Genomic DNA, 16,351 nt, shown 5'->3' with positions numbered 1-16,351 from the left:
ATTCTTATTGAAATCAACAGAAAATCTCATGTAAGTGAAGTGACTGGGTTCTGACCACATATCTTTGAACAGTTTAAGAAAACATAATTCCTCATACTTCAAGACATAAGCCAAGTACTAATTAATGGGTTTTAGAAGGAAACCTCCCCTGGTAGTTGAGATAATCCATACATTTTCCACCATGGGTTCTTGTAATTTCCTGTGAAGTTTTTATTACTGGCCATGGGCAGATGCAGTGATACTAGATGAGATAGACAACCAAGTGGTTGGGTCCTATATGCAATTTCTATTTTTAACCTTTCATATTTTGGTGAAAGCGATACATTTGCCAAATGTAGGAAGCATCTGACAAATCCACTGCATGAAAGAATGTGAGGAAAATGTGTGACATGTTTTTTGTAACTGATCACCAGCTCCCATTCAGCAAAGTAATGGTAGTGATTAGGAAATGTGAAGATTATTCTAGGTTCCATGGCTTACTGATCCTAGCTTGTCTGCTCATATTAAATACAAGAAGTTTCTTGACTGCCAATCTACTTTCAGCCATGCATACACTTTATTCTGTGGTTTTGATTCCACTCCAGGATAATCTCTTGAAGCATGGAGAGGATCAGTGTTAAGGATCAGTGTTAATAGTGCTTATGGAGGGCAAATGAAATATTCAGCAGCTAGGCACCTACCAAAAATAAAAATTGCCTTTTTGAAGCAACTTCATTCCTTGCTTCAGCACATCAGAAAAGGGCCAGTGTAAAGATCTGAGGGACACTCCTGAAATAATCATCATTGTCATGGGGCCCCTTGTAGTTGATCGTGGTGGTGCCAGAGGAGTAGAGGTGCCAGTCAGATGCAATGGTTCCCCAGGGGGCTGACAAGCCCAAAGCATGACAAGAAGACACTCTCACAAATCCCACATTTCTACAGGACCTGTACAGCAGTCAGCTGCTGTATTCATGCCTTTTACCTTGCTTGCTTGTTGGCACATTGCTTGTATTCAAAGTGTGCCATATATACCTTTAACTTGATTCATTGTGGGTGCCTGTCAACAGTCTAACATTCAGATATAGGAAGGCAAACTAGACTTTTGCCTTGTGTCTAGTCCCACTAAAGAGTGTCCCTGAAATAATTCTGGAAGCAGCCACACTTCCTCTTTGCTAAGCCTGTGCTCTCCATAGAGAACAGCTCAGGCACACCTGTGAATTGGGGTTTTCCTATCTGCTATGTCCAAGAAGAAACAGCTCAGAAAGATCCAAGGCACAATTTTGCCAGCCATGGCCAAGGGAAATATCCTCCAGCCGTAACCACGCTTGGACTATGTGACAGGGAAACCTTGACCTGTTACTGGGGGAGGGCTACAAAGCCAGCAGAACTGGAGAGGGCCCTTTAAGATAAGGGTTTTTGAGGCCCAGGCAAAGGCAGCTGGCAGAGCTGGGACTAAGGAGCAGTCCCTGTGCTCAGGCCAGCTAATAGGCCAGGGTGGCAAGAAGGGGCAGGGCTCAAGGGGTAAATAGACTTGCCCTCAGGCTGGAGGGGCAGTCTAGCACCAACTGGGGAAGGGGCAGGATCCCTCTAGGCAGACTGCCTGAGGCCTGGAAACAAAATGGGAGCCCTGTTTAGTAAGGGCCAAGAGGAGGGGGTTTTTTCTGGCTTTTTTCTTTTTCACTGCATAGGACCCAAAAGAGAGAAAGGACTGACATTCAGGGAGCACGTGTTTGTGAGTGCCCGGAGTGGCAGTCATTTTTGGTTGAAAGCGGTTGTTTGCATTTTTGCTTCAGTCTGTCTAGTGGACCATAAGTGAGGGTGAGGAAAAGTGGAGATTGCATTGCAGGTGCCTTAAATGCCCAGTGAGAGACCACTGCCTCCGTCCTATTGCGTAGAAGAGCTGATGTAAGCATTTAGACAGGATCCATAACCCAATGAGGATAGACTTCTTGTATTACACTCTGTCTAGGTGCTTTACCACATTTAATCAATGCCATGGGGGATTCCAGTTCTTCTAAAATCAGCAGTATACTGAAGGTGGCCATATGCTCTTCTTATGAAACAGTACACAGTACATCCTCAGTAATATTTGACTCCACAGTGAGTAGTGCTTTGCGATGCTGCACCAAGTATCATCTTCTATCAATCCATTATCAATGCTGAACCATCACTTCTGCAGATTAATTTATGGGTGTTTTTTGTGGCACAGAATTGCCACATATGATGTCTGTCAGCAATCTGCTGCAGCTCTTCTGCATTGGCATCCCACCCATGATGCTTCATCTGTTGGACATATTCTACACTTCACAACAAACGTTCGTATAGACTAGCCTGATGGTCCAAGAATTGAGATATTCCATTAGTTTTCAATGAATTCATCTCTTTTTTTTAGCAGAAATCAGAATGCCTTATTAACCTCTTTATACCAATCTAGAAAGTAACAGACTTCCAAAAACCTGGAGAAAAGCTGATGTCATTGCTACTCTGAAACCCAATAAACCACCAGAGTATCCAAAAGAGCTACCAAACCATCTCACTACTTACTGTACATTACATGGAAACTCATGGAGCACATAGTCCTGAATAGAATAGAGAACATTATTGATCCTCAGCTCCCAAAAGAATAAGCTGGCTTTCAGAAAAAGTGGTATATCACTGACCAAGTTATATTACTTACATCTGACATAGAAAATGGATTTGAAATGCAGCAGAAAACAGGAACAGTCTTTAACAACCTTACAGCCACATATGATAATCTATGGCATGAAGACCTCAAATATAAACTGCGCTCTGTGGTACCTGACTTTTATCATGAACTTGATTTCCAGCAGATCATTCAAATTCACTACTAACAAGGAGGAGCAGAGTACAAATTCTGAACAATAGCATCCCCCAAGACTAGGTGTTAATATGAGTACTTGTCAATGTATACATTTCAGACTTCCCACATACAACATCTAAGTGATACATGTATGCTGACGATGTCACCATAGTAGCCAAAGGAACTGACATGACAAAACTGGAAAAGATACTGAGTACTGACAGGGAACTCATTGCTGACTATCTCCACAAGTGGCGCTTTAAGTTGAGAATCAATAAATCAGTATTATCACTCTTCCACCTGGACAATCATCAAGCCAAGAGCATGCCGCATATCAAAGTAGGCAACCACATCCTTCCCCATGAGCATACCCCAACCTACCTTTGAGTCACATTAGACCATTCCCCCACCTAAAAACATCACATTCAGAAGGTCAGAAGTAAAGTCTCTGCCTTAAGATGTTTAACCAGCACAACATGGTGTGCCAACTTCAAAGTGCTCAGAACCACTGCACTTGCAATAGTATATGTCTCAGCAGATAACTGTGCTCCTGTATAGTCCAAAAGTTGTCAAGCTAATGAGCTTGACACTATATTTAACAGCGCGCTGAAACTTATAACAGGCAGCACAATTTACACACACACAGATGTACTCCCTATACTCTCAGGCATTAGACCAAGTGATATAAGAAGACAAACCTTAAAATCGTTATTGGAAAAACAAGTCAGAAATGATGAAAATCGCCTGCTCCATCAACTGTTAACCGAAGACCCCAATGCCACCTGGATGCCACTGACCCCTCAGCACAGAGCCAGGAGCTAGGGGAACAGGGGCAAGGAGAGGGTGGCGAGTGCAGGGAGGCTCAGAGGTTGCGGGTGTGTGTGTGAGTATGTGTGTGTGCGTGCATGCATGTGAGTGTGCGGTGGCCATGCCAGGTGGGACGTGCCGGCTGACTGGGATCCCCCTCCCCCCAAGTTCCCTACTTAGCTGAGGCCCCCAGGGAGTCCCATAAACAGAGCACACAAACAGACATGGCTCTGCTGGGGTGGCCAGTCTTCTAGACAGGGCTTTAAACTAAGATCGCTGGAGGACAGGGAAACACTGATTGGAGCATGCCCGGGGACCGACACACAAGAAAGCTCCGAAGCCAGGGACACTAAGAAAGCCACTCTTGCAAGAACTGAGGAAATGGTTCTCCCTTAGCATGACAGGAAATCAAGGGTCTCAATCGGAGGACTCAGGTGCCTGTACATTAATGCCAGGAGCATGGGGAACAAGCAGGAAGAGCTAGCCCTCCTATTCTCCAGTGGGCATTACCATCTAATTGGGATTATGGAGACCTGGTGGGACTCCTCACATGATTGGAACATAGCCATAGAGAGCTACGCTCTGCACAGAAGGGGCTGAGTAGGGAAGAAAGGTGGAGGTATAGCTCTCTATGTGAAGGAGCAGTACACCTTCTTGGAGGCCAACATCAACCTCAAAGGTGAGTGGCTCGAAACCCTCTGGGTCAAACTACGGGGGGGGGCTGTGCAGTAAAAGAGACCTAACTCTAGGTTTGTACTACAGACCACCAAACCAGGGGGAGGAGCTTGATCTGGAATTCTCTCAAGAACTGGCAGAGGCAGCATGCACAGGACACGGTTGTCATGGGTGACTTCAATTACCCAGACATCTCTTGGGAGGAACACTCAGCTAAGTTGGATCAGTCGCATTGCTTCCTGACCTGTATCGAAGAGCTGTACCTTGCTCAGGAAGTACACGGACCAACCAGAGGTAACGCTCTCCTAGACTGGGTCTTGGCCAAAGGAGATCATCTGGTAAGCAGCTTGAATATAGAGGGTAGCCTGGGTGAGAGTGACCACAAAACCATCATGTTCACTGCCCTTCACAAGGCAGGCAAATCAGCTAGCAGGGTTAAAGTTTTGGACTTCAAAAAAGTGAATTTCAACAGGCTCAGAGCAATAGTAGGGGAAGCACTGTGGGACTAGGGACTGAAGGTGAAAGGAGTACATGAAGAGTGGTCGTTCCTCAAGGACACAATTTTTGAAGCACAAAAGAAGTCCATTCCCATGCAGAGGAAAGGTAGCAGAAGGACTGAGAAGCCCTCTTGGCTTAATAGGGATATCATGGTTCTTTTGAAAAAGAAGACAGAGGCATACAAACAATGGAAGCTTGGGACTCTCCCCAAGGAGGACTATACAACAACGGCCTGCACTTGTAGGGAGCAGGTTAGAAAGGCTAAGGTGGTGACTGAATTTAAACTAGCAATGGAAATTAAGGACCATAAGAAGTCCTGTTTTAGGTATGTAGTGAACAGGAGGAAAACAAATGGAAGCATGGGGCCATTGCTTAACAACTCAAGACAACTGGTTATTAACACTTAAGAGAAAACTGAACTCCTCAATGACTACTTTGCTTTGGTATTTCACTGGACTAAGGGGAAAATCATGCTAGATATGGTACAGAATGGGCATGGTGGGAATGATTGCCTTCTTACTATTGACATTGAACTGGTGCATGGTCAGTTAGAAAGTTAGACATTTATATGTCAGCATGAGCTGATGAACTTCATCCGAGAGTTCTGAAGGAGCTGGCTGAAGTCATGGTGGGACCTCTGGCAAAACTTTTCCAAAACTCATGGCACTTGGGGGAGGCCCCTGAAGACTGAAAGAGGGCCAATGCTGTGCCCATCTTCAAGACGGGGAGGAGAGAGAACCCAGACAACTATAATCCAATTAGCCCAACTTTTATCCCAGGGAAAATCCTGGAAAAATTCATCAAGGAGTCTATGTGTAATACGGTTGCAGATTCTGCAGATTCTATGTGTAATAAGGTAGGATTCTGAATGACAGCCAGCATGGCTTTGTTATGGGCAGCACTTACCTTACCAATCTCATCACCTTCTACAACCAGGTAACTCGCTACCTAGATAAGAGAGGAGATTGACATTGTACACCTAGACTTCCAGAAGTCCTTTGATCTGGTATCCCATGATATTCTCATGGGAAAATTGGAGGATTGTGGGATTAACTGTTCAGAAGTTAGGTGAGTAGGAAGCTGGCTGTGGGGTGGGACCCAGGGAGTTTTAATGAACGGGTCTATGTTGTCCTGGCAGGAAGTGGCTAGTGGTGTCCCTCAGGGGTCCGTGCTTGGTCCAGTGCTTTTCAACATCTTTATCAATGATTTGCTTGTGGGGGTGAAGAGCTTACTGGCCAAGTTCACAGACAACACCAATTATGGGGGAATGTGGTCAAGCTTGAAGATGGTCTGCCTGTATCTGCAGCCTGAGACAGGCTGGCAAGTTGGGCAGATTGGAACCAGATGAAGTTCAACACGGAGAAGTGTAAAGTGCTCCGTTTGGGGACGAACAATCCCCAACATACTTACAGGCTCAGTATCACCAAACTAACTAGTACCACAACTGAAAGGGACTTAGGGGTAATAATAGATCATAGTATGAACATAAGCCATCAGTGCAATGATGTTGCCAGCAGGGCAAACAATATGTGGGCATACATCAGTTGATGCATCTGAAGCAAAACCAAGGACGTGATTCTTCTGCTTTACTCAGCATTGGTGAGACTGCAGCTGCAGTACTGCATCCAGTTCAGGGTGCCTCACTTCAATAAGGACCTTGGTAAAGGTTGAGAGATTCCAGAGAAAAGCCACCCATATGATCAGAGACTTGCAAAGCAAGCCATATGAGGAAAGGCTGAGAGACTTGGGTCTCTTCAGCCTAAAAAAGAGAAGGCTAAGAGGGGATTTGGTAGCACCTTACTGCTACATCAGGGGAATACATCAAGGGCTAAGTGAACAACTGTCCACCAGGATACCCTTGGGAAAAAACAGGAGTAATGGCCACAAACTTCTGGAAGACTGTTCCAGGCTAAACACTAGGAAAAACTTCTTCACAGTTAAGTTGTCCAGACTGTGCAATAAACTCCCTCCGGAGGTGACACAATCGCCTACCCTGGAAATCTTTAAGAGGAGACTGGACGGTCACCTCGCTGGGGTTACCTGACCCCAGTTGTCTTTCCTGCCTAGTGCAGGGGGGCTGGACCCAATGATCTTGCAAGGATCCTTGCAGCCCCTTACCATCTATGAATCTATAAGATCTGAATAGATGGAGGCTTGAAAAGTCATAAACTGTTTATATATGAAGCACCTGGAAGAGACTGGGTATGCTGAACCAAATTTGTGGGTGGCAATGGAGTATGCCAACCAGTGGGAAAGGTCAGACCTATTCCTCCAGCATTCTATACCAACACCAAATGAGTACCCCATTGGGCATGACCAATGAAGTGTGGGTCAAGCTGAACAGATTGAGATCTGGATATGGACACTTCACAAGATAAATATCTTGGACAGCCCCTTGGGTAAATGTGGTGTCCAATGAAAAGCACAGCACTTAATTGAAAGCTTCTTTTTTCATGACAAGGTATTTAGCGGAACTCTCAGATTTACTGAAAGCTGAGAGGGCTATCCCGTGAGTACCGCTGCTGTGGCCTCAAACTTATGGGTTTTTAACTGTGTGCCTTAGTATCTGTGCCACACCAGCCCCCAACAGAAAGCTGCAATCTTTACAAATGCCAAGCTGCAATCTTTACAAATGCTCATAGTCATGGTGCTCAGTTATTTTTCCACACCATCAAAATATTAGCTTTATCAAGGATCACACTGAAAATTGACAAGGCAGTGATTGACTTTGTGCCCAGTTTGACATAGACCTCATTACATTTTAGCTCAGATATCACTGGAAGCTGAAAGTTGTAATAAAGTTTTAGTTTTAGAAACCAAGGGCCAGATTCTAGCCCACCTATTTCACTTTACTGGACTTAGGGCATGTCTATACTTCTCCCTATGGTGTGCTATAGTGATGTAGCTATCACGTAGGTCTACACATGATTGACAGCTATGTTGCCATAGCAGCGCACTCCCCCAGTATAGCACACCTCTATGGGAGATAATGGTGAAATCTAATCGTGCACTGTGCGCACAACACAGTAACCGCCTATACTGCTCTGTACTTTAGTACTTCCAAAAGGGAGTACTAAAGCACAGTGCCATAGCAATGTCACAGTACAGTGTTCTTAGGCTCCTACGAACAATCCTATTGCACCCTGCCTGAGTCCCTGAAAAACTATTAATGCACAAGGTAATGTTGTCCTTCTCCTCACTGCTCTTTTATAACTAATTAATTCTTAAAGGTAGGATGATGGTGTGTCAAAAAAGTAGAAGCATTAATAGATTTTTAGAGACTTGAATAGCGTGGAATAGAATTCCACTTGGATAATTAAGTCCACTAAGGTAGACTAGGTGGAACAGAATCTGTCTCCAAGACTTTATCCTTAGCAACACCATGTCAGAAAAAGATAACTGGGAAAGAAGAGTACTTATGAAAAGCACAGATATTCTTTAAGCCTAATACGAAGGCTACAGGAGAACAACTTTTATGTTAAAGACATTCTTTATTGTAGGCCTTGATTCTTCCACCCATACTTATTCTGAGTACTATTTAATCACATAAGTTTTCCCATTTAATGGAGCGGGAGTCTTCTCATGAGTGGGCACATCTACACATGCCTATTAATGTGGAGCAGTAGACTTTGAAGCTCATTGCTATGGAGTTAATTGCTGCCAGGCACATGTCTGCACTTGCATCTGGCCTGCAGCACATTGAGGCAGGTTGCAGCAGCCCCAGCTGGCAGGAAACCTGGGGGATCAGCCTGCCAACGCAGGGCTGCTCCAACTGAGCTTAATGTGCTGCAGAGGGACATGATGGGGTATGAGGGTCTACATGTGCACTGTTGTGGAGTAAAACATTCCACAGGAGGATAGTACTTGTATTTACAAGTCCTGTCCTGCTGTGGCATACATTAATTTACTCCAGCTTAATAGGGCCACACGTGTAGACATGCAATGTTTACTGTGCAGCTAATTAGTCTTCTGCACAGTAAATGTCTTATGTTGATGCACCCATAGTGTTGTATCTTCACCAGTGTACATACATTAGCTTCCTCCCAGTTTGTTTATTGCATGTTTTCAAATGCATCGTGTTCAGCTGCATTCAAGTCTCTAAAATATTACCCAAGTATTGACTCTGAATGACATACTTCATCTCAGTGTAAACTGCATGCAGAAAGTGTTTGCCATAAAGCTACTGCAATGTTTCTAAGTGTTCAGATCCCCATGTACAATTCAATTACAAATCCCTGGAGTTACAGCTTTGGCTTATTTCATTCTATTATTTTACAGTATTGACCAGAGATTGATTTGAGAGTGGCGAGCAATCGCTGTATTATTACATGGTTATTTATAGCTCCAGATTATAGTACACAGTAATTTAGTTGAGAATTGGCAATAGAAATGAGTGTACTGCTTCAAATCAAAGAATTTATTTGGAATACAGCCTGGTAGTACAGATAGACGCTGCCAACATCGTTTGAATTCACCACCAGGCTTCCTTCACCACTGTATAGACCATTTAGAAGCAATCCATTTAATAGGGACTGAATTAGAGGAGCAAGACGAACCTTATTTTCATGCTAGGTATGAGCTCACACCTGTACATTTTCAGACCCTGAGTAAAAGAAGGAATAAGATTTGTAATGTTCAGTCAAGCATGTGGATGCTAAAGGAACTAATGTTCCCTTTTACACAGCATGCACTGAAACACAAAGGAACTCTGATTCCAATATAATAAAACTTGTCTCCAGACTGTTCAAAGGAGTAGGAAATGCCTTTTGAGGGAATTTGTCTTTTAATAAATGAATCCAAGAAATTTGCTGAAAGGAGACCATTAAAACATTGCCATAATTATATGGTAACAACAGTTGTTATTGTTTCATATTAAGGTATTTTTATTTTGGAGACACAAAAAATACCTAATATGAATAAATAGATTATAGCTTATTTCTAAGAGTAACTTGTAGAGGATATTGTTGTTTTATTTATGAGTTTATTTGCCTTCTAGTGTTTCAGTATATAAACCTAAAACACTTTGGGCTGTTTGCAGACTTTAAAAAAAAGTTTACCGGAAGAAGCAGTGCATTATTTCGACCCAGTTCCACAGAGTCTGTGTAGATTGGGCACTTCAGTGGAGACTTCTGGCATGTTTATCTAATAGTTGATTCAGTCAGCTATTAGATAAAAGCACCAAAAAAGCCCCACTATAGTGCCCGATTTATACAGATGTTGAGTGAGTCAGGTCTTTTGGACATGCACTGGGCTTGGTGCAGGAACACACCAAGTTTAATTTAAAGTACCAGTATTTGTTAACATCTGCAAGCTGCCTTAGAGAAGTACAGAGAAAATTCAGGGCCTCTATATACTTTGTGCCTATGATCACATCAATTCAAAGCATTTCAGTTGGTCTGCTAAAAGAGAAAAGAGAAATTTTCTGTATCTTATTTTCTTTCAGACCAATTTTGAGCAATCTTTTTTCACACAGGAAGGGTGTTTTCTTAATTTAACATTGTAAGTGGTTGGATTGAGTATAAAGGTGACCATTAGAGCACAATTCTGATATTCACTCATCTTAGGTTATACTTACTGGGCATGTCTATACAAGATGATCACTGTGTGGTTGCCTAATTAACTGCACAGTAAACATCACAGCGTCTACACTTGCACTCCTATTAGGACACACGGAACTAATAAACTCTGCAGCAGGATAGTACTTGTATTTACTACCCTGTAAATACAAGTACTATTCTTCTGCAGAGTTCCTTCATGTGAGGCAGTGCACATGTAGATGCTGACCCCACTGGCTGAGGCACAAGGGTGCTTCAGCGTAGGGGCTGCCTGCTGGCTAGCCCCACAGCGTACCACCCTCAAAACCTAGCCAGCCCCTCTGCAATATGTTGAACTGAGGGTAGCAGCCCCAAGTTCCCCTGCCAGGGGGGGCTGCTCTAACCCAGCTCAACGTGCTACAGTCCCAGGCACACATGCGAACGGCATGCCCAGAGCAATAAGCTCCCAAGTTTATTTCTTCACATTAATATGTATGTACAGATGTACCCTATTACTACTTTATTTCTACAGCATTCTCTGTTTGTCCAGTTTGCATAGGGAGGACCCATACAGGGAGAAACTTAGGAAGGCCAAGGCACGATTTGAGATGCAATTAGCAAGGGCCACAAAAGGCAATAAAAAGGGATCCTATAACTATGTAAGCAGTAACAGGAAGATGAAAGAGATCATAGGTCCCTTATGGAATACAGAAGGCAATCTAGTTACAGATGATCCAGAGAAGGCTGAATACGTAATGCCTTTTTACTTCAGTCTTCACAAATAGGGGCATCTACCAGATGACAAGTGCAAGTGGCAGCAAAGATAGGGAGGGAGTAAAAAAATCTAGGGTAATGACAGAACAGGTTAGGGATTACTTTGAAAAGCTAAATGCTTTCAGGTCTCCAGGGCCACATGGGATGTATGGTAGGGTGCTGAAGGAATTAGCTGAGCTAATTTCAGAGCCATTAAGTATCCTCTTAGAGAACTTGTGGGAAAGGTCCTGGATGACTGGAAAAGGGCAAATACAGTGCCCATCTTTATGAAAGGAAAGGAGGAGGATCTGCAGAATTATAGAGCAGTCAGTTTAACCTTGATACCTGGAAAGATCATGGAGCAGGTCCTCAAGGACCACTAAGAATCAGGATACGGGAGTACTAAGGGCACCTATTGGGCGGCTTAGGTCTCTCTATACTAATGCTAGAAGTATGGGAAACAAATAAAAGGAACTTGCACTCCTGCTTGCGGACCAACATTTTGACCTGGTTGGACTAACAGAAACCTGGTGGCACCCCACCCACAACTGGGCAGTGGGCATTGAGGGCTACAGGTTATACAGGCAGGATAGATTGGGGAAAAAAGGGGGGGCGGGGGTTACCCTATATGTTAGGGAACATTATACATCTTCTGTAATAAAGATGGGGACAGAAGAAGGACAGATCAAAGTCCTATGGGTCAGATTACAAGGGGTTAAGGGTGAAAGGGACTTGGTAATGGGGGTCTACTACAGACCCCCACATCAACAGGAGGAGTTAGATCTAGAATTCTCAAAACAGCTCTTAAAGGTAGTACGTTCAAAGGACCTAGTTGTCATGGGTGACCTAAATTACCCAGACATCTGCTGGGAGGAGCAGTTGGCCAGGTTTGCCGGTTCACGTAGGTTCCTAACCTGTATGCAGAACCTGCACCTAACACAGGAGGTATACAGTCCCACTAGGGGAAATGCCTTACTTGACTTGGTGCTGGCCACAGGGCAGGACTTGTTAGGGGAGCTACAAGTACAAGGTAACTTAGGGGATAGCAACCACCAGTTGATAGGATTCACTATCTGGCAAAAGATGGGTAAGTCAACTAGTAGGGCAGAATTGCTGAACTTCTGAAAGGCCAACTTCAACAAGCTCAGGAGATTAATTAGAGTGGGACTGAGGGGTAATCACATTTGTGAGTTGGGAGTCCAAGAAGGGTGGGAGTTCCTCAAGGGACTGATCCTGGACGCAGAGAGGGGTACCATCCCATGTCACACAAAGGGAGGCAAAAGAGCCAAAATACCTTCTTGGCTGAGCAGGGAAATTCAGGAGAGCCTTCAGAGGAAAAGAGAGGCTTACAGGCTGTGGAAGCAGGGGGCAGCCACCAAGGAAGAGTATACCTGCTTGGCTTACACTTGCAGGGAAGCAGTGAGGAAGGCCAAAGCAGATACTGAACTCAAGTTGGCAACAAAGATTAAGAATAACAAAAGGCATTCTTTAAGTACAAAGGGAGCAAGAAGAAAGTGCAGGGTAACATAGGGCCGCTACAGAATGGACTAGGGCAACTCATAACAGATAGGCTGGATAGAGCGGAGCTCTTAGGTGATTTCTTTGTGCCCCGATGATCTTCACCCAAGGGTACTAAAGGAATTGGCTGGTGTCATAGCAAAACCACTGGTGCAACTGTTTGAGCTCTTGTGGCACTCAGGACAGGTCCCAGAAGACTGGAAAAGGGCCAGTGTGGTCCCTATTTTCAAGAAGGGGAGGAAGGAGGATCCGAATAATTATAGGCTGGGTAGCCTCACTTCTATTTTTGGCAAGACCTTAGAAAAAATAAAGGATCACATTTGTTGGGGGGGGACGCAGCAAGTAATACAATATTAAGGGGCAACCAGCATGGGTTTGTAGCAGGCAGATCCTGCCTGACTAACCTGGTCTCTTTTTATGACCAGGCCACAAAATGCTTAGATGCAGGAGTGGAGATAGTTATTTACTTGGATTTTAAAAAGGTTTTCAACAGTGTCACACCCAATTCTTACAAGCAAACTGAGTAGCTGTGATGTAGATTTTTTCACAGTAAGGTGGGTGAAAAACTGGCTTATGGGATGCACCCAGAGAGTGGTGGTGGATGGCTCAGTTTCCCCCTGGAGAGATGTGAGCAGTGGTGTCCCCCAAGGCTCTGTCCTTGGACCAGTACTGTTCAATATCTTCATCAGTGATTTGGATGAGGGTGTAGAAAGCACTCTGTACAAATTCACAGATGACACCAACCTATGGGGTATAGTAAACACACTAGAGGGTAGGGAGAGAGTTCAGGTGGATTTGGATAGACTGGGGAAGTGGGCGGATCAGAATAGGATGCAGTTTAACACGGTAAGTGTAAGGTGCTGCACCTGGGGAGAGAGAATCTCCAATACATCTATAGACTGGGAAGTACCATTCTGAGTACCACAGCAGTGGGAAGGGATCTTGGAGTGATAGTCAATGCAAAAATGAACATGAGTCACCAGTCTGACGAGGTAATAAGTAAGGCTAACTGCACTCTTTCTTGTATTACTAGGTGCATCATGAGCAGGTCTAGGGAGGTGATACTTGCCCTCTGTGCAACACTGGTGAGACCACAGCTGGAGAACTGTGTCCAGTTTTGGGCACCGTACTTCAAGAGGGATGTGGATAACCTTGAGAGGGTTCAGAGGAGGGCTACTCATATGGTTGAGGGCCTGCAGGTAGGATCCTATGAAGACAGACTGAGGAACCTGAATATCTTCAGCCTCCATAAGAGAAGGCTGAGAGGTGATCTTCTGGCTGTCTACAAACTCACCGGGGACAGGGGGGTGTCAGCAGGGAATAGGAGATACTCTGTTTACCAGGGTGCCCCTCGGGGCTACTAGAAATAACAGCCACAAACTGAAGGAGAATAGATTTAGATTGGACATCAGGAAGAAATTCTTTACGGTGAGGGTGCCAAAATATGCAATAGGCTTCCAGGGGAGGTGGTGCTCTCCCCTACCTTGGAGGTGTTCAAGAAGAGAGGCTGGGTAGTCATCTGGGGGGGGGGCTCTGAGGCATCTGGCTGGGGTCATCTGACCCCAGCAATCTTTCCTCCCTAGGCAGGGGGTCAGATCTGATGATCTGTTGAGGTCCCTTCCAACCCTAGCATCTATGTATTTTTTTTTTCCCTTGAAATAAACTTTGTCTTTGAAAAAAATGTTTCAATCATCCCAAAACTGCATCCATCCATGCAATCTTGTTAAAACTTGACCAGTAGTGATATTTCAGTCACTTGAGCACATTGCTATATAAGGGAGTCTTCTAGGCATAGAGGAATAGAGAAGGACACAAAAACCCACCAATTCCTCTTGAAATCATGAAAGCAATTTCAATATACAAAGAATACTTAATAATACATGTGCAGTGTCCTAAAGAGGTTTCAGAGGCATGAGTAAAGATAAGGAGGGAATGGCCCATGGCAGCAGCAGATGACACACTAGACCAAGAACACCAAGGAAACTAAGATGTCCTATGATGTCTCCATATGCCACAAGCTCAAGGAGGGATTTTACTTTCCCTAACTCTTTCCGGAGTTGTGTGGTTTTACACAGTCCCTTCCTCACACATGAAGGACACAGCTAAATTACGTCAGGTTCAATATAAGGTCTCACAGAGCTAGATCCAGCAAAGCACTAAAGCACATGCACATATTTAAGTACACAGTTAGTCCCTCTAACTGAATAGGAGTATTCATATGCTTAAAATGAAATAAATATTTTAAGTCACTTTGTTGGATTGAGGGCAACATCAATGTCAAAAGTAAAATCCAGGTCCTTCATGAATTTGTCTTCCATTCCCTCTCTCATTTGCATTCTTTGTTCTCCTTACATAATTTTTCCTTTGCTTCTATTTTTCTTCTGTCTCTTCTACAGTGCCACCTTTCCGCACTACCTGCCTTCTCTTAATTGATCATGAAAAACATAGTTTTTATATAGTTTGGTAATTGTAGCTCTAGTGTAGTAGAAATATACGTTGTTGGAACTATTTAATAAACTGCTCTACTATTATCCCTGCCAGAAACTGAAGTGTAATGTTACCCTGCATCTACTATATTTGCTACCACATTGGGGGGGAGGGGGGGGATGCCAGTTTGCATTATATAGCTACTGCTACCACTAATGAGTCAGTATAAAACACCACTGGTTTCAGTGCATTTTAAGCTTACTTCCTCATGCAGTATTATAACATTGCAAATGGAGACTAAATGACATTTTTTGTTGCAGAATATCCATCTTTCTTTTTTTTTCAACCTTTTTGCCACATACTATCTGCAGATTAACTTTTTCTGTAAATGACTCTGTTACTCAGAATTTTATGGCTATTTTCTTCATAGGTTATATGCATATTTATTATTAGATGGTTTATACTTCAGTATCTTTACTGTATGACTGGTTACTAAGTCACACAGGATAGTTTCTGTTCTCTCTGATTAGATTCATTTCTATCAATAAGTGCACCTTTAAGAAATAATTGCAGCTTAGATTTTTAATAGAGAAGCATTTTAGGCAATGACAGTGTTAGGAAGGCAAGCTTAGGTAATTTTTGGATGCTTTACATATTAACTTTTTCCTGCTTCCGTAAGCAAGAGTATTGTCTCTTCGTCTGTAATTCATGCTTAGAATGGAAGATATACCTTCCCAAGTGAGCCAAGAGATTATTTTACTACTGATGTAGACAGGGCCTTAGACAATTTCTGCAAGGACTTTTATATAAATGCATATCAAATAATCTGTCATTTGGGAATCAGTGAGTCAGCTATCCAGCAAGTTGGTTCTCCTCAATAGACCGTCTGTCTTCTACACATTCCTACTAAAGGGCTGCTTGGGACATATCAGAAACAACTGAAAGCTTTGGAAAATTACATTAGCAATGTCTTCAGAAAACCCTCCATATTGGAAGGAGAGAAGAATGAACACAAGTTTTGCACACCACCAGCATTGAAGTCATGTATATATGGCATCAGCTCCATCGGATAGGACGTGTCATAAAGATTCCTGACAACTGGTTCCCAAAAGGTCCTATAGTTGTGACTCACCATTGCTCACCACTCTAGAGATGAACAAAAGGAGAGATTAAAGGACATCTTGAAGGTCAATCTGAAGAATTGCAATATTAACATCAATACCTAGGAGATTCGAGCATTGAATTGTCCTCAATGGCACATAATGTATGGCAAGGCATCAACCATTTTGAGCAAATTTGTCTTATTCTGGAGATGTATAGGCAAGAGGAACAAAGGGAA

This window comes from Alligator sinensis, unplaced genomic scaffold (genome assembly GCF_000455745.1).
Source record: "Alligator sinensis unplaced genomic scaffold, ASM45574v1 scaffold395_1, whole genome shotgun sequence".
Taxonomy (NCBI): domain Eukaryota; kingdom Metazoa; phylum Chordata; order Crocodylia; family Alligatoridae; genus Alligator; species Alligator sinensis.
The sequence above is the reverse complement of the archived record's forward strand: the minus strand, read 5'-3'. Positions refer to the sequence as shown.